The 26,619-nt window shown below is 42.6% G+C and overlaps 1 protein-coding gene across 9 annotated transcripts in view; it reads right to left on the bottom strand.

Moving 5' to 3' along the window:
- Nucleotides 1-26,619, bottom strand: part of NCOA1 (nuclear receptor coactivator 1) — a 559,390-nt gene that overhangs the window by 156,697 nt on the left and 376,074 nt on the right. For 7 of the 9 annotated variants that reach the window (XM_066594827.1, XM_066594821.1, XM_066594817.1 and 4 more), the window contains exon 1: nucleotides 25,546-25,646. The exons of 1 other annotated variant lie outside the window; for it this stretch is intronic. The gene's annotated coding sequence lies outside the window, so the exon portion shown is untranslated. Of the gene's footprint in view, nucleotides 1-25,045; nucleotides 25,221-25,545; nucleotides 25,647-26,619 lie in introns of those variants that run through there. One more of the 9 variants, XM_066594791.1, reaches the window with a different exon arrangement.

The following is a 26,619-nucleotide window of genomic DNA, read 5'->3' on the forward strand; positions in this document are numbered from 1 at the left end:
CCTAAACCCCTATATTATACTAGTAACACAGAAGACTACACCGCATCACTATATATACACATTACTACCCCATACCACTATATAACCCCTATATCATACCAGTAACAGAGAAGACTACACCGCATCACTATATATACACATTACTACCCCATACCACTATATAACCCCTATATCATACCAGTAACAGAGAAGACTACACCGCATCACTATATACACACATTACTACCCCATACCACTATATAACCCTTATATCATACCAGTAACACAGAAGACTACACCGCATCACGATATATACACATTACTACCCCATACCACTATATAACCCCTATATCATACTAGTAATACAGAACACTAAACCGCATCACTATATATACACATTACTACCCCATACCACTATATAACCCAGTATCATACTAGTAACACAGAAGACTATACCGCATCACTATATATACACATTACTACCCCATACCACTATATAACCCCTATATCATACCAGTAACAGAGAAGACTACACCGCATCACTATATACACACATTACTACCCCATACCACTATATAACCCCTATATCATACTAGTAACACAGAACACTAAACCGCATCACTATATATACACATCACTACCCCATACCACTATATAACCCCTATATCATACCAGTAACACAGAAGACTACACCGCATCACTATATATACACATTACAACCCATACCACTATATAACCCCTGTATCATACCAGTAACACAGAAGACTACACCGCATCACTATATATACACATTACTACCCCATACCACTATATAACCCTTATATCATACCAGTAACACAGAAGACTACACCGCATCACTATGTATACACACATTACTACCCCATACCACTTTATAACCCCTGTATCATACCAGTAACACAGAAGACTACACCGCATCACTATATATACACATTACTACCCCATACCACTATATAACCCTTATATCATACCAGTAACACAGAAGACTACACCGCATCACTATGTATACACACATTACTACCCCATACCACTTTATAACCCCTGTATCATACCAGTAACACAGAAGACTACACTGCATCACTATATATACACATTACTACCCCATACCACTATATAACCCTTATATCATACCAGTAACACAGAAGACTACACCGCATCACTATGTATACACACATTACTACCCCATACCACTATATAACCCCTATATCATACCAGTAACAGAGAAGACTACACCGCATCACTATATACACACATTACTACCCCATACCACTATATAACCCCTATATCATACCAGTAACACAGAAGACTACACCGCATCACTATGTATACACACATTACTACCCCATACCACTTTATAACCCCTGTATCATACCAGTAACACAGAAGACTACACCGCATCACTATATATACACATTACTACCCCATACCACTATATAACCCTTATATCATACCAGTAACACAGAAGACTACACCGCATCACTATGTATACACACATTACTACCCCATACCACTTTATAACCCCTGTATCATACCAGTAACACAGAAGACTACACCGCATCACTATATATACACATTACTACCCCATACCACTATATAACCCTTATATCATACCAGTAACACAGAAGACTACACCGCATCACTATATATACACATTACTACCCCATACCACTATATAACCCCTATATCATACCAGTAACAGAGAAGACTACACCGCATCACTATATACACACATTACTACCCCATACCACTATATAACCCCTATATCATACCAGTAACACAGAAGACTACACCACATCACTATATATACACATCACTACCCCATACACTATATAACCCCTATATCATACCAGTAACACAGAAGACTACATCGCATCACTATATATACACTAATTACTAGCCCATACCACTATATAACCCCTGTATTATACCAGTAACACAAATGACTACATCGCATCACTATACATACACACATTACTACCCCATACCACTATATAACCCCTATATCACACCAGTAACACAGAAGACTACACCGTATCACTATATATACACATCACTACCCCATACCACTATATAACCCCTATATCATACCAGTAACAGAGAAGACTACACCGCATCACTATATATACACATTACTACCCCATACCACTATATAACCCCTGTATCATACCAGTAACACAGGAGACTACACCGCATCACTATATATACACATTACTACCCCATACCACTATATAACCCCTATATCACACCAGTAACACAGAAGACTACACCGTATCACTATATATACACATCACTACCCCATACCACTATATAACCCCTATATCATACCAGTAACAGAGAAGACTACACCGCATCACTATATATACACATTACTACCCCATACCACTATATAACCCCTGTATCATACCAGTAACACAGAAGACTACACCACATCACTATATATACACACACATTACTACCCCATACCACTATATAACCCCTATATCATACCAGTAACACAGAAGACTACACCGCATCACTATATATACACACATTACTATCCCATACCACTATATAACCCCTATATCATACCAGTAACACAGAAGACTACACCGCATCACTATATATACACACATTACTACCCCATACCACTATATAACCCCTATATCATACCAGTAACACAGAAGACTACACCACATCACTATATATACACACATTACTATCCCATACCACTATATAACCCCTATATCATACCAGTAACACAGAAGACTACACCACATCACTATATATACACATCACTACCCCATACCACTATATAACCTCTATATCATACCAGTAACACAGAAGACTACACCACATCACTATATATACACACATTACTACCCCATACCACTATATAACCCCTATATCATACCAGTAACACAGAAGACTACACCGCATCACTATATATACACATCACTACCCCATACCACTATATAACCTCTATATCATACCAGTAACACAGAAGACTACACCACATCACTATATATACACACATTACTACCCCATACCACTATATAACCCCTGTATCATACCAGTAACACAGGAGACTACACCGCATCACTATATACACACACATTACTACCTCATACCACTATATAACCCCTATATCATACCAGTAACACAGAAATACTGGCACCGCACCTCCGGGCACCAACAATCTGCCCGCGGTCAATGTCACTCAAGTCACCATGTTTACTCATGATTGCCAAATGTTGCCTCTGCTACGCAACAAAGACATCAGCACATTATCTGAGATCAGATCGTGCCGTGGCCGACCCGTGGCACCCGTTACCGATCCCAAGAGGTCAGGTGCCAGCTTTTCCTAATGCAGCAATCGCTCATTTTTGAAAATGTGATCTGGTGAACATTAGTATTTTGTCCCAAGCCAACCCCAATCTAAATGGCGGCCTAAGGCTCCTCCAGCATGGAGCCATTGTAACGAGTGTCGATCGACCACGCTCATCGATCGTCTTTGGTTGGCTTCCCATCTCCATTTACCCGTGGGGATATGCTGCCAACCCATGAACAGTCTATGCTTGTGTCATCGGCACAATATGCCAACCAACCAGTTTTCGCTTGTTTGTCAACTGACTGAGAATATTTTCACGTTCGGCGGTTGGGCAAATACCGTTTAGGCGAATGTCCTTGTGCAATCATCGGTCCTGTAAGAGGCCCTTATAACGCTGTGCGGACCCCATAACCAGCATGACTGATCCCCCCAGCACACATCAGCCTCAGGACTACCCAGACAACACACAGACGGAGTCTCATCATCTGAACGGCATCGCGGCGGTCTGCGCAATCAACACGGGCAGAACGTTCTGATCAGATCTGTCACCCGCGGCCGGGGGTTAATCCCATAATGTCGGATTTACATGTTTGTGCTGATTATCAAAAATCAAGATACTGTAAACAAGATGACTTCGGGCGGGAAAAGAAGCGATCGCCACGCTCTGCGCAGAGCCGGCCGCCGCGGGGAGAAATGCGAACTTGTATCTGGTGGACAGAAGCCGTGGCGAAAAATGCTCTAAAGTCTTGTATCAAAAAGTTTCCTCCTTCTGTCCCATCAGCATCCCCTGACTGTTTGCAGTCGCAGTGGGCGGGGCCTACACGGCGATTATGTCTACCAGCGCCGCTAATCATCTTTCATGTGAATATCTCCGGTCAGGAATATGATTTTCCTTTTAGCCTTTGATTTTATAGTCCAAAATTGAAACCATCTGTAATCCGGCCGATCCCGCAGATCTATCGGAGGATGAGGTAGTGGAAAATAAATCTCATGGACGCTTTTACGGAATGCCTCAAAGTCATCCTATTGATTAGTTTACATTTCACGGCCGCCTATTATGTAGGTATGAAAGTAGTCTGCAATGCTCCCTGGGAAAAAGTTATGCAAATGAGTGTTTGAATAATCCTCCACAGCGCCATCTATTGAAATGGCAGCTATCCTCCATGTGAGTATCAGACCTTTTACCAGGCCTTACAACATGACCGAGTAAACCAGAATACCCATGTGCATAGAGCAGTTTTGAGGTTGTCGCCCCTCAGCAGTGCGCAGTAGGGGTCTGGTTGGCTCGGTGAGAGTCACGGAGTAATGTTTCTCCTTGTGGAGAGCACCAAAAAGAGTGTTAGGAGTCTTATAAGCCATGCAATGCTTCATGGGAAAAAGCTATGCAAATGAATGATTTAATAATCCTCCACAGCGCCACCTACTGGAAGCTAGCTATCCAATAAGTTAGGACAATAACCCCGGAATAGCTGTCTGTACATGGGTGCTTTGGTTTGGATTAGTTATATTGCAGGGCATATTGGTTCTTTACCCATTGAGAAGCTGACTTCCAATAGGTGGCGCTGTGGAGGATTATTGCATCACTTATTTTTGCATATCTTTGAAGAAGATACAAGTCAAGCGTACCGGACAGCTGACGATAGTCAAGGAGTCTCTATGAACCCGAAACGCGTTGCTGCCATTCCTCCATTCTTCATTACTACGGTCCCTGTAAACTCTCCATTGTTCTTCTCCAGCTCCCTCATGGGGTATAACAGGGGGCTTTAATTTTCGGTCTGTATGAGGGAACCTTAAAGGGGTTGTACTACACAATTGTAAGTCATACCCTATGCACAGCATAGAGGAGGACTTGCTGATTGGTGGGGTCTCAAGACCACCCATTTTCTCCAAAAGTGGCATAAAAATGTACATGTTGCAAAAAAGGGTAGTTCCCATAATACTAATCAACAGGTCAAGGGCTGGGCAGACACTAAGCAAGCAGGGAACACTGGGAGATTGCAGCTCTGCAGAATTGTGAATGCAGCTCTGGAGTATATAATGCAACATCCAATTTAGCTGTGACCTAGAGGAACCCCAACTACACCTGTAGCGATGAGGCCGGAGGCAGCAGCACTGCTACAGCTTTATAAGGTTTGTCTGATACAAAGCTCCAAATCCCCTGCCAAGAGTGAAGATACAGATTCTGTCTGTCTGCACCACCACTAGAGGGCGCTCACTGTATACTGACTGCTGTCGTATTTACAAATAACACGTATTGTGCCGCACTCTCACCTCCAACTGCAGCCCGGACTGCGGCCTCCACTGCTGAACGCAACGGCGGCCCAAAACCGTAAATAATACCCATGATGTAATATTATATAATAGTCCTCCCTGATGATGTCACCTCCTCACAGCGCGAGTCATACGCCATGTACGGCTGCGGGGCGTCTTACTATATGGGGGCGTCACCTACAGAAACCAACTAGATCACTGCTAACTGTTCTCATTATATGTGAGTGTATCCCACATGACTGCTAAGATACACCAGAGACAGTATCACAAATGCTGAGCTTAGATACATTACTGCATCAGACAGGATAGGATTAGATACACAGCTCAGCAGGCAGTATCACACATGATAAGCTTACATACAGAGACTCCGCTGACAGGATCACATATGATAGACTTAGGTACGCCACCTCAGTAGGCAGTATCACACGTGATCAACTTAGATACACTTGTTCAACATACAGTGCAACGCATAGCTCTCTAGACCATATCCCACATTGCAGGCTTAGATACACAGCTCAGCAGACAACATAGAACTCCAATATACTGTACAGAGACTCATCTGACAGTATCACACATGATAAGCTTAGATACACCAGCTCATCAGAGGGTTTCCCTACATGATAAGCTTAGCTACATCGGCCCAGCAGACCGCATCATACATGATTGAGATAGATACTCCGGTTTGACATGCCATGTAATACATGATAGGCTTACTAAGCAGGCAGTATCACACATGATAGGCTTAGATACACACCGCAGAAGTAGTATCATAGAATAGGCCTAGATACAGCAGACCAGCAGGCGGTATCACACATGATAGGATTACATACAAAACTCAGAAGACAGTATCACACAACAGGCTTAGATAAAGCAGCTAAGCAGATAATATCATATATGGCAGGATTGGATAGACAGTATCACACAGGATAGGATTAGATATATAGACTCAGCAGACAGTATCACATGTGATAGACTTAGATACAATGGCTCAGCAGGCAGGATCACGCATGTTCGGCACAGATGCACCTGTTCAACATACAGTGTAATACATGATAGACTTAGTCATTTAGTTCAGCAGACAGTATCACACCTGATAGGCTTAGATACAGTGGCTCATTCCTATTATTACTTATAATATATTCTGCGAGAACAAGCTGCCTGTTTCTCCACTTCTGCAGCACCTCTCCTCTCCTGTCTCCTGCACTGAGAACGCTTATGCAGCACCTCTCCTCCCCTGTCTCCTGCATTGAGCACACTTATGCAGCACCTCTCCTCCCCAGTCTCCAGCACGGAGCACACTTATGCAGCACCTCTCCTCCCCTGTCTCCTGCACGGAGCACACTTATGCAGCACCTCTCCTCTCCAGTCTCCAGCACTGAACACACTTATGCAGCACCTCTCCTCCCCTGTCTCCTGCATTGAGCACACTTATGCAGCACCTCTCCTCCCCAGTCTCCAGCACGGAGCACACTTATGCAGCACCTCTCCTCCCCTGTCTCCTGCACGGAGCACACTTATGCAGCACCTCTCCTCTCCAGTCTCCAGCACTGAGCACACTTATGCAGCACCTCTCCTCCCATCTCCTGCACTGAGCACACTTATGCAGCACCTCTCCTCCCCTTGTCTCCTGCACGGAGCACACTTATGCAGCACCTCTCCTCCCCTATCTCCTGCACTGAGCACACTTATGCAGCACCTCTCCTCCCCTCGTCTCCTGCACGGAGCACACTTATGCAGCACCTCTCCTCCCATCTCCTGCACTGAGCACACTTATGCAGCATCTCTCCTCCCATCTCCTGCACGGAGCACACTTATGCAGCACCTCTCCTCCCCTGTCTCCTGCACGGAGCACACTTATGCAGCACCTCTCCTCCCCTGTCTCCTGCACTGAGCACACTTATGCAGCACCTCTCCTCCCCTCATCTCCTGCACGGAGCACACTTATGCAGCACCTCTTCTTCCACGTCTCCTGCACGGAGCACACTTATGCAGCACCTCTCCTCCCCTGTCTCCTGAACGGAGCACACTTATGCAGCATCTCTCCTCCCATCTCCTGCACTGAGCACACTTATGCAGCACCTCTCCTCCCCTCATCTCCTGCACGGAGCACACTTATGCAGCACCTCTTCTTCCACGTCTCCTGCACGGAGCACACTTATGCAGCACCTCTCCTCCCCTGTCTCCTGAACGGAGCACACTTATGCAGCATCTCTCCTCCCATCTCCTGCACGGAGCACACTTATGCAGCACCTCTCCTCCCCTGTCTCCAGCACGGAGCACACTTATGCAGCACCTCTCCTCCCATCTCCTGCACTGAGCACACTTATGCAGCACCTCTTCTTCCACGTCTCCTGCACTGAGCACACTTATGCAGCACCTCTCCTCCCATCTCCTGCACGGAGCACACTTATGCAGCACCTCTCCTCCCATCTCCTGCACGGAGCACACTTATGCAGCACCTCTCCTCCCATCTCCTGCACGGAGCACACTTATGCAGCACCTCTCCTCCCATCTCCTGCACTGAGCACACTTATGCAGCACCTCTCCTCCCATCTCCTGCACGGAGCACACTTATGCAGCACCTCTCCTCCCATCTCCTGCACTGAGCACACTTATGCAGCACCTCTCCTCCCATCTCCTGCACGGAGCACACTTATGCAGCACCTCTCCTCCCATCTCCTGCACTGAGCACACTTATGCAGCACCTCTCCTCTCCTATCTCCTGCACTAAAGCAGCACTCTCAATTTGTTGGTAAAATCCATCCTAAGAGACAAGATGGATTATCAGCTCTTCTGCCAAGCTGTTAGAAATACTACAGGAAAGATGAGTGATAACCATATAAAGGTGAATGGTGACATCACCGCACAGAGGAGAATAAGTGACCTCGGACTATAAACTGCTACAGATTGCTCTGATCAGCTGCATATCACATGAGTGTAAGCGTGATTGTGCGCACTTGCGGTGCAATGCGTTTTGTGTATTTCGGCATATTTTACTGTTTTTTTTGCACACACACATCGCATGCTCTACTTTCCTATGCATTTGCGCAGGGAAAGTGCAAATATTGAACTCATTACACCAATTGTTAATTTCAGTGGCTGGGAGCATGGTGCACGCAATTTGCACACACAAACAGTAAAAAAATGCACCTGTAAGCGCAAATGCGCAATTCCCAATCTGCAAATGCGCGGGATAATACACATATGCTCGTGTCAATCCGCCTTACAGAATAGGAAATAATTAAATGACATTAACGCAACACTAACGACCGCACTAATGCCAGAAAGAGAGAACATTTACTATCCGGCCGATGCTAAAACAAACAGTACGGTGACATGATGGTGTACTAATGAACATACAGTAATGGAGATGACAAGTATAGTAATGATGTGATAACTGTGCTGCATGATGCAATAACGAGATAGAACATGATCATATATGATATGCTAATGAAAATATAATAATGATATGATGATGGTTAATGCTATGAGGATATATTGTATGATGTGGTAATGATATACATGATGATATATGCTATGCTAATGAAAATATGATAATGAGGATAACAATTTTAAGAATGTTATGACCGGTATATGTTATTAGTGTATGAGATAGAAGAAGAAGAGGATTCAAAAAGATCTGGCCAAACTTGAACAGTGGGCGGCAACTAACAGAATGGTATTTAACAAGGAGAAATGCAAAGTCCTACATCTGGGCAAGAAAAATGAGAAAAGCACATACAGAATGGGAGGAATTGGGCTAAGCAGCAGCACATCTGAAAAAGACTTGGGTATACTAATAGATCATAGACTGAACATGAGTCAACAATGCGATGCAGCAGCCAAAAAGGCAAACACAATTCTGGGATGTATCAAGAGAAGCATAGAGTCTAGATCACGTGAGGTCATTATCCCCTCTACTCCTCCTTAGTCAGACCTCATCTGGCATACTGTGTCCAGTTCTGGGCACCCCACTATAAAAAAAGACATAGACAAACTGGAGCAAGTTCAGAGAAGAGTTACCAAGATGGTGAGCGGTCTGCAAATCATGTCCTATGAGGAACGGTTAAAGGATCTGGGAATGTTTAGCTTGCAGAAGAGAAGCCTGAGAGGAGACTTAATAGCGGTCTACAAATATCTGAAGGCTGTCACAGTGCAGAGGGATCAGCCCTATTCTCATCGGCACAAGGAAAGACTAGAAGCAATGGGATGAGACTAAAAGGGAGGAGACACAGATTAGATATTAGACAGTGAGGGGGATCAATGAGTGGAACAGGTTACCACAGGAGGTGGGGAGTTCTCCTTCAATGGAAGTGTTCAAACAAAGGCTGGACATACATCTGTCTGGGATGATTTAGTGAATCCTGCACTGAGCAGGGGGTCGGACCCGATGACCCTGGAGGTCCTTTCCAACTCTACCATTCTATGATTCTATTGTAAGACAATGATAAATTACGTAATGATATAAGAATCTACAGCATGAGATATGATATGGTAACGATATATGATATGATGAAGAAATAGTGTATGATCTGATAATGATATGACATGAATATATGATGTGCTAATGAAAATATGATAATGAAAATGACAATAAAAACAATAACATTATATGTTGAGAATATATTCCGTTAGCATATGATAATGATATGATATGAGGATACATTGTACGATATGATATAGATATATCAGAATATACAGTATGACAGAATGATATATCACGTGCGAATGATATGTGATATGATAAGGAAATAGTGTATAATGTGATAACGATATGTGATGTAATATGCTATACATAATATAAAAATGAAATTGGCAATTTCAGTAAATATATATATATATATATATATATATACATATATATATATATATATATATAATAATGATAGATGCCGAGATAATTATATACATCATAACATATCATATATAGTATTTCCTCATGATGATATATGATAATGTTGTATGTTAAATGATTTATGATATGTTAATGAAAATATAATAATGAGGATGGCAATTATACTCTAATAATTATATGATGGAAATTTGCTATATGAAAGGATAATGATTTATGACATGATAAATGATATGCTAATGAAAATGTAATAATGAAGATGACAAATATGATAATGATATGACATAATCATTTAACATATTATGAGGAAATACTGTATGATATGATAATGATGTATGACATGATATATGATATATGCTTTATGACATTATGAGATATTATATGCTAAGGACATATGTCAAGATGATATACAATATGATATGTTTTGGATATGATGAGGATACACTGTATGTTGTGATAATGGTATGACACAAGAATTTAGGATAATAATATACAGTATGACATGATGCTAATGATGTCCTCAGGGAATGTCAGGTTATTTATATATATATATATGATATGATGATATTTCATATGATGAAGATATAATGTATGCCTAATAATGATATAGAATACAAAAACATATGTCATGATAAGGATATATGATAAAAAGATGTATGATATGATACATAGTATGATGGTGATATGCTACTAATTAATGATGGCGATGCTATAATATGATGATGAATGATATAATAATATATGATAATGATATATAGTATGATAATGCGTGATGTTGATACATGATATATTGAGAAATTACATTACTATAAGTTATGATAATGTAATACAACATATGATGATGATTCTGTGATATGATATATGATAATGATATAACAAGGATATACTGTAAGATATGATAATGATATGATTATATATAGTCTAATGGTGCAGGATGATGATATATAATACTATAATGAGGATATACTGTAAGGTAGGCTAATGATATGTAGTATGATGATGCATGATGATGATTTGGTGATATAATAATATATGATTATGATATAATGAAGATATACTGTAAGGTATGATAATGATATATAGTATGATAACGCATTGTGATGATTTGGTGATATGATAATAATTATATACTGTATGATTTTGACTCCATGATATAATGATATTTGATATGATAATGTAGATATAATAAGACTTCCAGTGTTATATTATAAGATCTGACGATCAGGATTATTAAGCAGCTACTTTTGTGATAACTGATTGGTCACAGCCTCACGTCTGGTTGGTATGGATGATGTCTATATTGGTTGCTGTGTATCGGTATATAGATATATTAATTGAAGAAGGGTCGGGGCTTCATGCACAGGACTAGTGGATAAATATTCCCGGATAAGCTGAATCCTGCCTCGTGTTCCTATTGGATGATGATAATAATAGTATTATTATATAGTCTGATGGGAAGTGTCTTCACATGCGAGGTTCAGGATGGACACAGTGATGGGCTCTCAGCTTAGATCTCCCCTGTCTACACAGGAAAAAGTAGTAAGTGCTCTGTGACCCCTCTAGTGACACTTCCGTGGGACACAATAGGTAAACACAAAGTTATGGCTGACCTCTGACCTGCAGCTGTCAGGGGCCCCGGGCAGCACATCATCCCAGCTCTGTCCTGTGGAGGCAGCCAATGCATGATACTGCTTAACCCCATCATTACCAGAAGTGGAACTCCCCTTTAAGAAGCCAATTTATAGGGCCCTTAGTGGCATTCCTAAGTTTTATATGACAAGTAAACACAAATATGGAGCCGCACGTCCCGGCCTCAGCCAACAAAACATGGCTGCTGCACAAAGGTCTTCAGATAAGCGGAGTCATCCTAGACGGACTGAATGCGAACACGTGATGCGATTCACCCGGCAGCAGAAATCCGTCACTCAACATGATTCGGTATAATTAGGCAAAAGGGAACTTTCAGGAGTCTTGGAAAGCTGGGTGAAAGTCTTGGTTGTCACCTATTACTGCTACATGACTGTATAGGTCATATATATAGGTGAGTGAAATCCAAATTCAGGTCAACCGTTTGCAAAAACGTTTGTCGAGAACCGGAACCTAGGGAGGTTTGTTTTTGCCAAATTGGAAGAAAGTTCATAAACTCCCCTAAAACTAGTACTGAACACTGTTTAAGAACGTGATGGTGGCCCTTACTCAATAGATGTGGCTCAGTGGGTAGTACTGCTGCCTTGCTGGAGTCTGAGGTTCAAATCTCATCAAGGACAACATCTGCATGGACTTTGAAAAACTCTATGCAGATGTTGTCCTCAGTCAGACTTGAACCTAGGACTCCAGTACTGCAAGGCAACAGCGCTAACCTTTAAGCCACCACACTTCTTCCTTCACCCCAGGAAGGGAACAAGAAATCGAAAGAGAACATACAACAAACTCTATGCAGATGTTGTCCTCAGTCAAATTTGAAGCTGGGCCTCCAGCACAGCAAGAAGTATCACCAACCTCTGAGCCACCACACTGCTTGTTCCTGCTCCACAGGAAGAGAGTGAGAAGAAGCGCAGGGAGACCATACAAGCTCCATGCAGTTGTTGTCCGTGGTCAGATATGAACTTAGGACTCCCTGTGTTTCTTGTTCCGTCTTCCGCTTTAGCGGATTGTGAGAAGGTTCGATTCGGCTCAAACTAATTAGGACCAAACTGAACTTTTTGAGAAAATTCAACCAAACCTTTCAAAGGTTTGCTCATCTCTACTCACACACCGGTTATAATATGCCTTTGGCCCCCTCACTGGCTCCACTTTTCTTGCAAATGCCTCCAAATAGTCCCAGATGTGTCTGTCTCCTCAATAAGACAAGCTAACTCCTACTGGCTCTACAGTCCATGTGTGTTCTGTATGTAGTATGGTCAAAAAGTAAAAGAATCCCTATTAGGCTATAGAGGAAACTATCAGGGTGATCATGATAGGTGAAGAGTGTCCAAGTTATATCTGGATGAGTATATACAGGGAGATGTATAACTTATACCAGCTGTACATACATAATTATATGCAGGAGATACCCAGGTTATACCAGCATGCTCCATATCACTATATACAGGATGTATAACTTATACCAGCTGTACATACATAATTATATACAGGAAATACCCAGGTTATACCAGCATGCTCCATATCACTATATACAGGGAGATGTATAACTCATACCAGCTATTCATATATAATTACATACAGAAGATACCCAGATTATACCAGCATGCTCTATATTACTATATATGGGATGCATAATTTATACCAGCCGTACATATTTAATAATATACAGTAGATACGCAGGTTATACCAGCATGCTCCATATCACTATATACAGGAGATGTATAACGTATACAAGCTGTACATATATAATTATATACAGTATATACCCAGGTTATACCAGCATGCTCCATATCACTATATACAGGAGATGTATAACTTATACCAGCTGTACATATATAATTATATACAGTATATACCCAGGTTATACCAGCATGCTCCATAGCACTATATACAGGAGATGTATACCTTATACCAGCTGTACATATTATATACAGAAGATGCCCAGGTTATACCAGCATGCTCCATATCACTATATACAGGATGTATTTCTTATACTAGCTGCACATATATAATTATTTACAGATGATACTCAGGTTATATCAGCATGCTCCATATTACTATATACAGGAGCTGTACCTATTATATACAGGAGATACCCAGGTTATATCAGCATGCTCCATATCACTATATACAGGAGCTGTACCTATTATATACAGGAGATACCTAGGTTATATCCGCATGCTCTACATTACTATATACAGGAGATGTACCTATTATATACAGTATATACCCAGGTTATATCAGCATGCTCCATATCACTATATACAGGAGATGTATACCTTATACCAGCTGTACATATTATATACAGGAGATGCCCAGGTTATACCAGCATGCTCCATATCACTATATACAGGATATATTGCTTTTACTAGCTGCACATATATAATTATATACAGATGATACCCAGGTTATATCAGCATGCTCCATATCACTATATACAGGAGATGTGCCTATTATATACAGGAGATACCCAGGTTATATCAGAATGCTCCATATCACTATATACAGGAGCTGTACCTATTATATACAGGAGATACCTAGGTTATATCAGCATGCTCCATATCACTATATACAATAACAAGCTCAGCCTGTGAAGGTGTCCCGTCAGCAGTACCGTTTCCAGGCTTCGGATAGCGCTGCTAGTAACATCCACAGAGCTGCTGCTTTGTCCCCCCAACTCATTATTACACTTTAATTCTGGGCAAATGCCTAATGCTCACACAACATATGTGTCTAGTAATATATATAGCCTGGGCTTAAAAGTGAGTTTATATTCATATTAACCAGTGAATGACCTGCGACTCTCCACATTCTGGACAGGAATTGCACAGATCAGATTTCAGCTTCCAAAGACCTTTTACAAGGGATTTTCCCCCGGCCTGCTGTCCGATGCATTAAGTAGCATGCAACCCAACGCCTCTGCAGAGGTTGCCTAGCGACGTATGTGGGAACTGTGCCATAACAAAAGTTATCCACCAGGTAACCGCCGAGCTATAACCCCCCCCCCCCCTCCCACTGGTGCGAGGACATTGGTGACCGGCGAGCAACCACAGCGCGGGCGGCCCGGATGATCCTCCCAGTGGCCAGGGTCACAGCAGCTGTTTGCCAAAATGCCACAACCTCCAAATGACGCACTTAGCCCAATGGGCAAGGGGTTTCATTGGGGGTGAAAGAATGAAACTATTGCGAGAGGCCTCCGGCAGAGGCTGCTCTTCTGTGGGAACATACATAGGGCAACAAAGCCAAGTTACTGTATAAAAATGGTAGTAAATCCAAGCCCACTACATAGATACGGTACCAGAACCAAGATTACTACATTGACACAACAAACCAAGCTTACTACATAGATATAGTACTATAACCAAGCTTACACACTGCTAATACCAAGCTTACCACATGCATATGGTGCCAGGACCAAGCTGATTGGATAGATATAATAATGGAACCCAGCTTACTACATAGCTACTATAGCAGAATCAAGCATCCTACACACTTACAGTACAAAAACCAAGCTTATTACATACTTAGGATAACAGAAAAAAAAGACAGTGCCAGAAGCATACATACATTTGTGCAGGATATAGCTTACATTTGCCTCTATCAGAAGAAATATATCTACCAGCACTGTGAAATAAATGGATCCATCAAAATTAGCATATAGTAGACAGGCAGTTGTGTCTCCTTATACCAGCTGTACAGGATGCCCAGGTTATACCAGCATGGTCTATATTACTATATACAGGGAGATGTATAACTTATACCAGCTGTACATATATAATTATATACTGGAGATACCCAGGTTATACCAGCATGGTCCATATCACTATATACAGGAGATGTATAACTTATACCAGCTGTACATATATAATTATACACAGGAGATCCCCAGATTATACCAGCATGCTCCATATCACTATATACAGGGAGATGTATAACTTAAACTAGCTGTACATATATAATTATAGACAGAAGATACCCAGGTTATACCAGCATGGCTGATATCACTATATACAGGAGTTGCATAACTTACACCAGCTGTACACATATAATTATATACAGGAGATACCCAGGTTATACCAGCATGCTCCATATCACTATATACAGGAGATGTATAACTTATACCAGCTGTACATATATAATTATATATAGGATATACCCAGATTATACCAGCATGCTCCATATCACTATATACAGGAGATGTATAACTTATACCAGCTGTACATATATAATTATATACAGATGATACCCAGATTATACCAGCATGCTCCATATCACTATATACAGGAGATAATAACTTATACCAGCTGTACATATATAATTATATACTGGAGATGCCCAGGTTATACCAGCATGGTCCATATTACTATATACAGGATGTATAACATACCAGCTGTACATATATAATTATATACAGATGATACCCAGGTTATACCAGCATGCTCCATATCACTATATACAGGGAGATGTATAACTTATACCAGCTGTACATATATAATTATATACAGGAGATGCCCAGGTTATACCAGCATGCTCCATATCACTATATACAGGGAGATGTATAACTTATACCAGCTGTACATATATAATTATATACAGGAGATGCCCAGGTTATACCAGCATGGTCCATATCACTATATACAGGGAGATGTATAACTTATACCAGCTGTACATATATAACTATATACAGGAGATACCCAGGTTATACAGGCATGCTACATATCACTATATACAAGGAAGTATCTAAGTTTATGGATTGTATACATGTTTGAATGAAAATAAAGAAGAACTGTATCCTCTGTGAGAAAACGCTTATGTTATACCAGCTATTCCCAGCTTATTCCGGTGTTGGTAAAGCAGTACTTCGCAGTCACATGATGTGTTTGTTGCCATCACTTCTGGCTGTTAGCCTGGTTTTGCCATAATATGGGGAGTATTTAGGGGTGCGATCTATTTCCTCTCCATATAGCAGACCCCTCACCGGCATCGGCCATTTTTCGGACCCCCCTTCCAGGCTGTGCAGCAGTGACATTGTGCAGTCATGGCCTGGTTTGTGCCTATGTGCACTTTTTAATATCTCTACTAATGTTCTCGTTTGTAGCTCCGGCCCCAGGAACATATCAGCGGCTGACTGTAGACGCCGCGGTATAATCTGACGTTATCACAGCTCTTGCTCCCTGGACACATCAGCAACCTGTGAGCAGTAGACTTTACCCAGGAACAAAGTTGAGAAATGGCCCTAGTGTAATAAAAGGATTTATAGGGAAAGACTGACTGGGAAAGGCCGAACCCAACTCAGCCCTCCTTCACGAGCGAGGCTACACGCTGCTATATTACATACGGCCACACAGAGCCTATTAGAGCTGCATACCAACTACGAGCCCTATTATGGCTCACATCAACGGCTACAACATCTATAGTGTATGGTGATTGGTTGGATCATACAGAATGGCAGAGGAAAGAACAAGCATCCATTATTACATAGGATACATCAAGGTCTCTCCGCTACATAATGTGGTGCTATATAGAGCTTAGCACAAAGAAAGCCTATGGCTCATCAGTAAAGAGCCATACGGATATCTTATGATGCTGGGAAGGCTTTGCATTGGATAGCTGAGCCATGCTCCCCTAACGTCATTGGTGCCATTGACAATATGGTGCTAAACATACGCACCATATGGCAGGATTCAGGGTGCCTACAGCTCCATAGCATAGAGCCATAGGACGACCCTAAAGGAGTTGTCCCACTTTTAGCTGTTCCCAGACAGCTCCATACATTGGGCAGTGACCCAGCATGGTACTGCAGGCTAAGTCCTATTCACTTCAATAGTATTCAGCCTGCAGTACCAACCTGGGCCACTGTGCAACGTATGGAGCTATCGGAGAACAGCTAGAAGTGGGACAACCCCTTTATGATGCTCCAAAGGCTCTGCATTGGCACTATTGGTAATACAGTATATGATACTATGGAGCAGCTCAATATGGCAGCATACAAAGTGCCTATGACTTCTTAGAGCAGAGCCATAGGGACACCCAGAGGCATAACTTAAGGCTTCTGGGCCCCAATGCAAAACCTGTAACAGGGCCCCCAACTATAATGCTTTTTTCATAGTACTGAGCTCCCAATATGGAGAAGAGAGGCCTTATGGGCCCCCTAAGGCTCCTGGGCCCGGGTGCAACCGCATCCCCTGCACCCCCTTTAGTTACGCCCCTGTACAGAGCCATGGGGCACCTTGTGAAGCTGTGCAGGCTCTATGCATGTGGCCTACAGGCTTGATCCCCCTTTGGTATATAATGGGCTGGTAATTCAAAAACAGCAGCCGTATTTTACAACAAATGAATGCAGAGGGGTCTTTTAGGGTCCTTCTATTAGAAAGAGGAGGAGGCCATAGGAAAATCAGAATGGGACCCTCTTTTCTGGTAGGCACTATCAATCAGTTGGACCAACCGATTCCCCTCTAAGCCACAAACACTGATAACAGGCCCTCACCATGAAGTTTAGCCCTGCCGCTGTCCTCAACTTTTATATCCCAGCTTTTTAATTTCTTTCTCCAAAGACACCAGTTTCGGGATGGCACCCGCAGACTGGCCTCTGTGCCATAGGCTGTACAGCAGATCCTCGGCCTGCCTATGTGGCAATGCTCCAGGTGTCCTCATGCTGATGAATTATGAAATAGCTCACTTTTGTAGAATTTGCAATCAAGGGAGAGGTATTTTCCAAATGTACAGTAAACTTCCCGCTCAGTGATGCCTTTGAAGGACACAAGGGCCGGTCTCTTACCAGCAGGAAATACCTTGTACTCAGTTACACATGAAATGTTTATGTACAGTACATTCAGATTCTGTCAGCGTATGGAAACTTTTAGGGCTAAAGTACATATAGGAATGTTATTCTTTATTATTGCTATTACACATCTGGATTAGTGGTCTTTTATATAATCATGATGTTGGAGTGGGCTGAGAAAACAAGCATCTGGATAATGGCCAAGGGCCAGCAGCGGAGGAGGACACAGGTCCTCCTTCTGTCCATGCAAAGCAGGTGGGCCGGTGTTGGACCCCACAGCAGAGCCAGTCTTAAATGTTACATTAAAATCACTAAGTCTTGCATCTCACATCAAGTGATATCACTTCAGTTATTGAACTAGTAGTAGCATAGAAGCCTAGGACAAGCTCACCCCTCCACCATTCATGTCATTGTACTTCATTGAAAACAGCTATTCTTTTTTTTTTCCCAGCGCAGACCAAACAAGCAACACTAGAAGACAATTATAAAGTGTGGCTAAAATTGTTGATGACCTGTCATGATTCTCATATCAAACTCACAATTCTTCTATATCGCTCTGTTGTGTGATGTAATAGACATTTCGTATTACACTAGAGCACTGAAGGCAGGGATACAAGGCAGATTACTAATAAATTCCAATGTTAGATGAGACTTCTTTAAATCTGAGGAACCGCCATGGGGTCTAAGTTGACCCCTTCTTTATGAGAAAAGGGAAAATTAGAGACATTGCATGTACAGAGCTAAACATTAGAAAACATCTCTGCGTAATATCAAGGGTTTCTCATCATCAAAAATGTTGAATCTCTTACCCTAAGGGGAAGTAATAGAGGAAATGTTCTGTGGGGTTGTCAGATTATGGAAATAAGCTCTAAGCAAATAGTCATTCGAGGAACTTAATTACTGTTGATGGGCCTCTTCCAAGTGTTGGTAGACATTCATTCTAAGGATCAGTGGGCGTCTTGGCTCACAGCTACCAATGTAAACTTCTGAGCCGTCTCTAGACAGTTCAGAAGTTTTATAAAGCCTGAGGTACATTTGAATATTAGTTAGCTGCAGGATCACACTATACGTCCTCCCATTGTTGGCCTGAGACTTAGACTGTGTAGGGTCTAAGCTGTATATGGTCACACTACAGATATTGCATGTCATCTGCTTTTGGAACTTGACTGCAATCTGAGGGGTACCAGAAATCGTGCTCATGATCACAGAAAGGCACACAGTACTTCAGATCGGAACCTCCAGCACAGATAGGAGATGGAACCCCAGATAAAATAGTGCGGCATGCTGTGCTATTTCATCCAGTGGTATTCCTGCTAGCATGATGGTAGCCAGAAGACCCCATTATAGTTAATGAAGTCTGTCTGACATCATCAGGCTCTAGCCTATGGCAGATCCAAACAACAGAACAACCTGGGGCGGGGGTGGACCCAGCCTTATACCACAAAGATAATCGCTCAAAAGATGGCTTTTGAGTGATCATTGTGCATATACTACTACTTGGTACTAATGCCTATAAGTACCAATTAGTAGCGTGTGAGACGCCCGTAGCTGTACTCAGACAACAGACCTCTCCTGTTCCCCAATTACATTTCCTTTGTTCTGCCAGCGGGGCTGACAACTGAGACAATGCAATCAGCTGTAATAAGCTTTCCCGGAACAGAACACAGCATGCGGTCCTGCTTATCAGCTGTTCTGCTGAATGATGGATTTCAGGCAGAACTGAAAATCATTTGGCAAAAGAGTGAAAGATGGGCACATTTACACCCAACAATTATCGCTCAAAAGATGTCTTCAGAGAGATTTTTGAGCGATAATCGTTGTGTCTAAATAGGCCTTAACACGAGCTGATCTAGATATTTAGCACTTCTCTGCCTAACTGATAGAGTCTCATCACACAGCAAATTGTGCCGCAGAATGTTCTGTATGGAATCAGCCCATTAGACTGTGGCAGAAATTCACAACCGTTCTTCCGCAGATACGCACAAAGACTTAGTGCTGTCAATGGGCAAAGTCTGCGTGTAAAACCTCTGACACATTTTCATGCAGATTCGTGTAAAGTAGTGACATGACACTTCTTCAGCAGACAAAAGTGTGTCAAAAGTTCTACACTTGGATTCCCCTTATCGACGGGACTTAATCTGTGTGAATCTGCAAAAAAAGTGGCAGAGTAACCGTGGATATCTGCAGGGGTTTTTTTTCTGGCAGATTGTGCGCCGACAATTCAGTGGCAGAATCCGCCATGTGACCGCACTCTGAGGGTGCCGAATGTCATGCGGATTTTCACAGTGGAACTCAATGCATTGGATAAATGGATTCTACTGTGAAAATCTGCAGCATTTGCGCAACAAATACAGACTGACTGCCGCTACGGATTTTTCCACTGTAAGCAAATGGGGTTCGTAAAAACCCTCAATCACTTACATTGTATCGTACATTTGGGCTGCGGAATATTAACTGAAGGTGCGCAGAAATTCCGATATGTGTGAAGCCACTGGAAGGCTACTGTGCACGGGCGAATTTTCATTGCGTTCCCTGATAATCTGGCCGTGGGGAACGCAGTGAACGCTCGCGGACGGCAAATCGCAGCATACCGCGATCAGGCAAGAAGTGTTCTACTGAACATTGGTGCCCAATTGTTGGCTAAGTGTGATCCCGAGATCTTGGGATCTTCCATGATCTTCAAGCTATTCGTTGGACCCTTTCAGACACTTTCTGTTAAAGGGACAGTCCAGTGATTTCCTTTTTCATTCACCATGTATCTATCCCCCCAGTATATAGAAGTCGGCTAGTGTTACCTCGATCAGTTAGTTCTTCTGTCTAAAAGCTGTAGCCTCTTTCTCCTCAAATGGTCATGTGATCTCAGATCTGACCGACTCAGATCTACTTGGGGTTATGGGTTTAGATTTTCAGCCTGTGTGATGCTATTAGATTGATCTGCCACAGAAAATGCCTACAGGGAGACACAGGCACTCCTATCACACAGTTATAATAGAGGAGATCACCGATCATCCCCCTGACTGTATACTTATGGGCTGTAGCTTATTTAGGTGAATATAGATGGTAATAATCATTAGTGATAAAAAAACCTCACTCTGAAGATGGTGCCTGATAAGCATCAGACAAGAGGCTGCCCTGCAGGGAAATGGCTGCAATACATGAAGAAGACCTCCAAAGTGTGGCAATCAGATGGGGGGGCAGGGTTGAAAAAAAAAGTATTTTCATTAGAGTTGTCATAATCCAATCTATGCAATACTGAGCCATCCCTCTCACATGGCCACGCTGCTGCAGAATGTTATACTCTTATGACGGAATCATGGTGATCCTCTGCTGAGGGCCGAAACAGCAAGAGGCAGCGAGCCTTTGGCCCTGTAATTGATATTTCATGTGCGCGGCTTTAAGAGTTGTTTATTAGTTTTTGTATTACTTTTGCAGCGCACAATATTGCCTTACAGTAGTCGCCGGGCGCCTGCCAACTTCTATTGGATTAGTTATGGAGGGGGGAGTAGGAGCTTATGTTATTTTACATTTTATACCTTGTATGAAAAATTCAGCATGCAGAATTAGATAATGTGAGCGTATGAGGACCTCAGAGGTTCTGTTACAGGGTTCTTTTATACTCTTTCTAAAACAATTTGGGCCCCCAGAAGAAGTTGCCGTTCTGCTATAAACCCGTCCTGCAGCGCCATCTCAGGCAGATCTGTAAATGATGGGAGTTGTGGTGATTAGATGGACGGTACAAAAGGGTACTAGAGCCTCCATGCCCCCCCCCCCCCTGTATCACATCTTGTATCCAAGCTACGGGTGGTACAACCGGGTTCTATAGCGTTCATGTCCACCCGTTTCACATCTTGTATCCAAGCTAGAGGCGGTACAACAAGGTATTAGAGTCTCCATGCCCACCCATATCACATTTTGTATCCAAGCTAGAGGCGGTACATCAGGGTACTAGAGCCTCCATGCCTGCGTGTATCACATCTTGTATCCAAGCTAGAGGCAGTGCAACAGGGTACTAGAGCCTCCATGCCCACCTGTATCACATCTTGTATCCAAGCTAGAGGCAGTGCAACAGGGCACTAGAGCCTCCATGCCCGCCTGTATCACATCTTGTATCTTAGCTAGAGGCGATACAACAGGGTACTAGAGGCTCCATGCCCGCCCATATCACATCTTGTATCCAAGCTAGAGGCGGTACAACAGGGTACTAGAGCCTCCATGCCCCCCGTATCACATCTTGTATCCAAGCTAGAGGCAGTGCAACAGGGCACTAGAGCCTCCATGCCCGCCTGTATCACATCTTGTATCTTAGCTAGAGGCGATACAACAGGGTACTAGAGGCTCCATGCCCGCCCATATCACATCTTGTATCCAAGCTAGAGGCAGTGCAACAGGGTACTAGAGTCTCCATGCCCACCTGTATCACATCTTGTATCCAAGCTAGAGGTGGTACAATAGAGTACTAGAGCCTCCATGCCTGCCCGTATCACATCTTGTATCCAAGCTAGAGGTGGTACAACAGGGTACTAGAGGCTCCATGCCCGCCCATATCACATCTTGTATCCAAGCTAGAGGCAGTGCAACAGGGTACTAGAGTCTCCATGCCCACCTGTATCACATCTTGTATCCAAGCTAGAGGTGGTACAATAGAGTACTAGAGCCTCCATGCCTGCCCGTATCACATCTTGTATCCAAGCTAGAGGTGGTACAACAGGTTACTAGAGCCTCCATGCCTGCCCGTATCACATCTTGTATCCAAGCTAGAGGTGGTACTACAGGGTACTAGAGCCTCCATGTCTGCCCGTATCACATCTTGTATCCAAGCTAGAGGCGGTACAACAGGGTACTAGAGCCTCCCCACAAGGGGTCGGTTCTCCACAATAAATGACCCTTTTGCCCTGATATTGTAATCACTTATATCAACGTTACAATCACAGAGAAGGTTTATTCTATTCCGACAACCTCTAGGGAGGGTTGGTGCTGACAGTGACTGTATGTATCTCACAATTGATGCATTGTATAGATGTTGTTCCACCAGCCAGATGAAGAAGCCCAGTAGTCTCCAAACCTTGTATATGATTTTCTCTGGTCAGCTAATAAATGTATCACCTCTATAACACTTCTGCCTTTTATATACACTGTATTTAACATCATATAAGCGGCTACAATGTATCAACCTGAAATGTTTAAGCCAATACAATCATGAAACGCTGCAGGATATTGCTCAACCCCAGCGAGCGGTGAAGGCTCCCAACCTCTGTGCCGCTAAACAAATAGCTTTCCTCAGGTTAAAACGCTCATAAACATATATATAGATCAATATGATCCCGAGGATGATACAAAGTGACAGCAAGCGGGCAACTCAATCCTAGAACTTACGGTGTAGCAGTCAACAACTTCACAAATACCGAGCCCGGTGATTCATTGCATTCCAAAAAAAATTCTAAATAAAGTTGAGCATGCCGTTGACTCTGTGCTCGCAGTTATCTGCAACGTATAAGACTACGACTCCCATCCTCTTCCCCGATGTCACCAGTCAGCTGAAACGCGCTGAACACATTTAGAAGTCCTCTTAACAGTGGCTGCTTAATGCAGCCATCAAAGGGTTAAAATTACCTTGTTCCAAAAATTCCTCCCCTGTCGCTGCACCTGCCTGGCACACTTTTTGGTTACACCAACTGTAATGCCCGTTATTAATCAAGTATGAGATCAACCAAGGTCCGGTAATCTTTAGGCCGGCAATGCAAGGGTTAAAGCGGGCGCTGGAGATGATTCAAAACACTTTAATCTTCTGGAAGCCTGGCACTGGCCTACTTACGCCTTTTCTGCCAGGGGAGGGGTGGGGGTTCAATTCTTTATAGATCACTGATTTATGTTAATTCTAAAAGGGGGGGGGGATAAAGGGTTAAAATCCGCTGTCCTGTTTTTAAGCTGTAGGGGTTAAAAAGAATCAGTGCAATCCATATTGCCCTCCGACCTGTAGACCTGTCATTAAAAAAAAAAAAAAGCCACGGAGGGGAGGGCACTTTCCCCCTTTTCAGCCTCGAAAACAGCAATGCAGCATGGAAACGGTTAAATCCAATTTAAAGTCTGCCCAGCTCGCAATACTTTAACCTTCGGCACACACAGAGGGGGATCCCCGGCAACCCAATTCTTGCCTCCGCCACCCCCTTTTGAGCTTGTGGATGGATGAACTCACCTCCAAGACCCCCTTTAACTCTTGCAATCCTGCAGCGCTTCCTCTCCGACAATGAGCTCGTTAACCCGCTGCGTCTAATAACGCATCATCATTATTATCCTCCCCTTAACCGCTTCTTTTCCAGCAAGGCCAGCACCACACCAACATGTCGCGCTGAGCTGCAAGGCATGTCTGAGTCCCCGTCTAGTTGGAACAGAAAAGAAAAAAAAAATGTCCAAAAATTTTAAAAAACTGCAATGGTCAGAAATTCGGCGGATCTATTTAATAAGGTGGCCCCCTCTGCAGCCCCGCCAGCATGTCGACCCAAGTCAGGCGTGCACAATCAGCATTGTAACTTCAGCATAAACATGGCTTCGGTCCATACTTTACCCCCTTTCCATACGTCTGCTCGCTCCTCCTGCACCCTCGCAGAAAAATGCAAAATAAAGAATCGCTGCATCCCGGCCGATCGCCCAAATGCAAAACCCCCCCAAATCATGGAGAGGCGATCAATAGCTTACATTTGCCCAGGTAATCCGGACGACAGGGCTTCTCTGCGGATCACTGATAGGGGCAGTCTGCTTTGTCATTGAGGCTGTCCTGTATATTGCTTCCTTCTCTCAACGTTTGGGTTTTTTTTTTTTTTTTTCAAGCTCTTTCCCAGAGAATTCTGGGTAAACTGGCTACACTAGTTCCTACTCATAGTGTTTACAATTGCATCACAGAACCTGCAGTTCCACACCTTTTAAAGGGCCAGCCTGGTTGAAAGCGAACTAAAAGAAGTTGACGTTATTTGTAAACGGACAAAGGAGAAGGAAAGTTTGGCTTCACTTTTTGTTAGTTTTGTTTTATTATGTAATAGTTTTTGATTTTTAATTTTTTTTTGTTCTATGGCCATAACATATTACCGGACGCAAAATGACATGATGGGAGCCTTTCTGAAAAGAAGGCATTGCATGTAAGAAATGGAGCGTTTACTTATTCTCCTCGAGGCCCATTTAGAACTTTTTGGGGGAAAGTGACAAATTGAAAGTAAATGTTTATTTTTTAAATCTTATGATTCTTTTATATATTAAGATTTAAATAAAATAAGCATTTTTTGGATTTTGTTTTTTTCTGCTTCTTCTGTATTAGGCTTCATTTCTTGAAAAATAGAAAATATTACATTTTTTTAGTGATTTATTAAAAAAAATATAGCATTTGAAAAGTTTTGAAACTTTTCGAAGATCCAAAATAATTCTATAAAATGCAACCCCGAGTCAAATCTAAAGACATTGTAAGGAAAAAAATAATGCATTCATTTGGAAATCTCATATTATTATATTTCATCACAGGAGCCTAAAACACAAATCAGAAGGGGGAAGGGAAAGAGTCTTCCATTTCAATTAAAAAATAACTCCTTTAGACAATTGATGGCAGCAACGTAATAACACCAAGGTTAGGACAGGAGTAACAAAAGGCTTGAAAAGTAAGTGGTATTAATGAGATACAGGTGCAGGGTCAATTTTCTACTTAGTCACATGACTTTATATAACAAGAGCATGTTAGAGAGGCTGAGTCTCTCAGAAGCAAAGATGGTCAGAGGTCACCAATCT

The sequence above is a fragment of the Eleutherodactylus coqui genome, chromosome 1, assembly GCF_035609145.1.
Source record: "Eleutherodactylus coqui strain aEleCoq1 chromosome 1, aEleCoq1.hap1, whole genome shotgun sequence".
Lineage (NCBI taxonomy): Eukaryota > Metazoa > Chordata > Amphibia > Anura > Eleutherodactylidae > Eleutherodactylus > Eleutherodactylus coqui.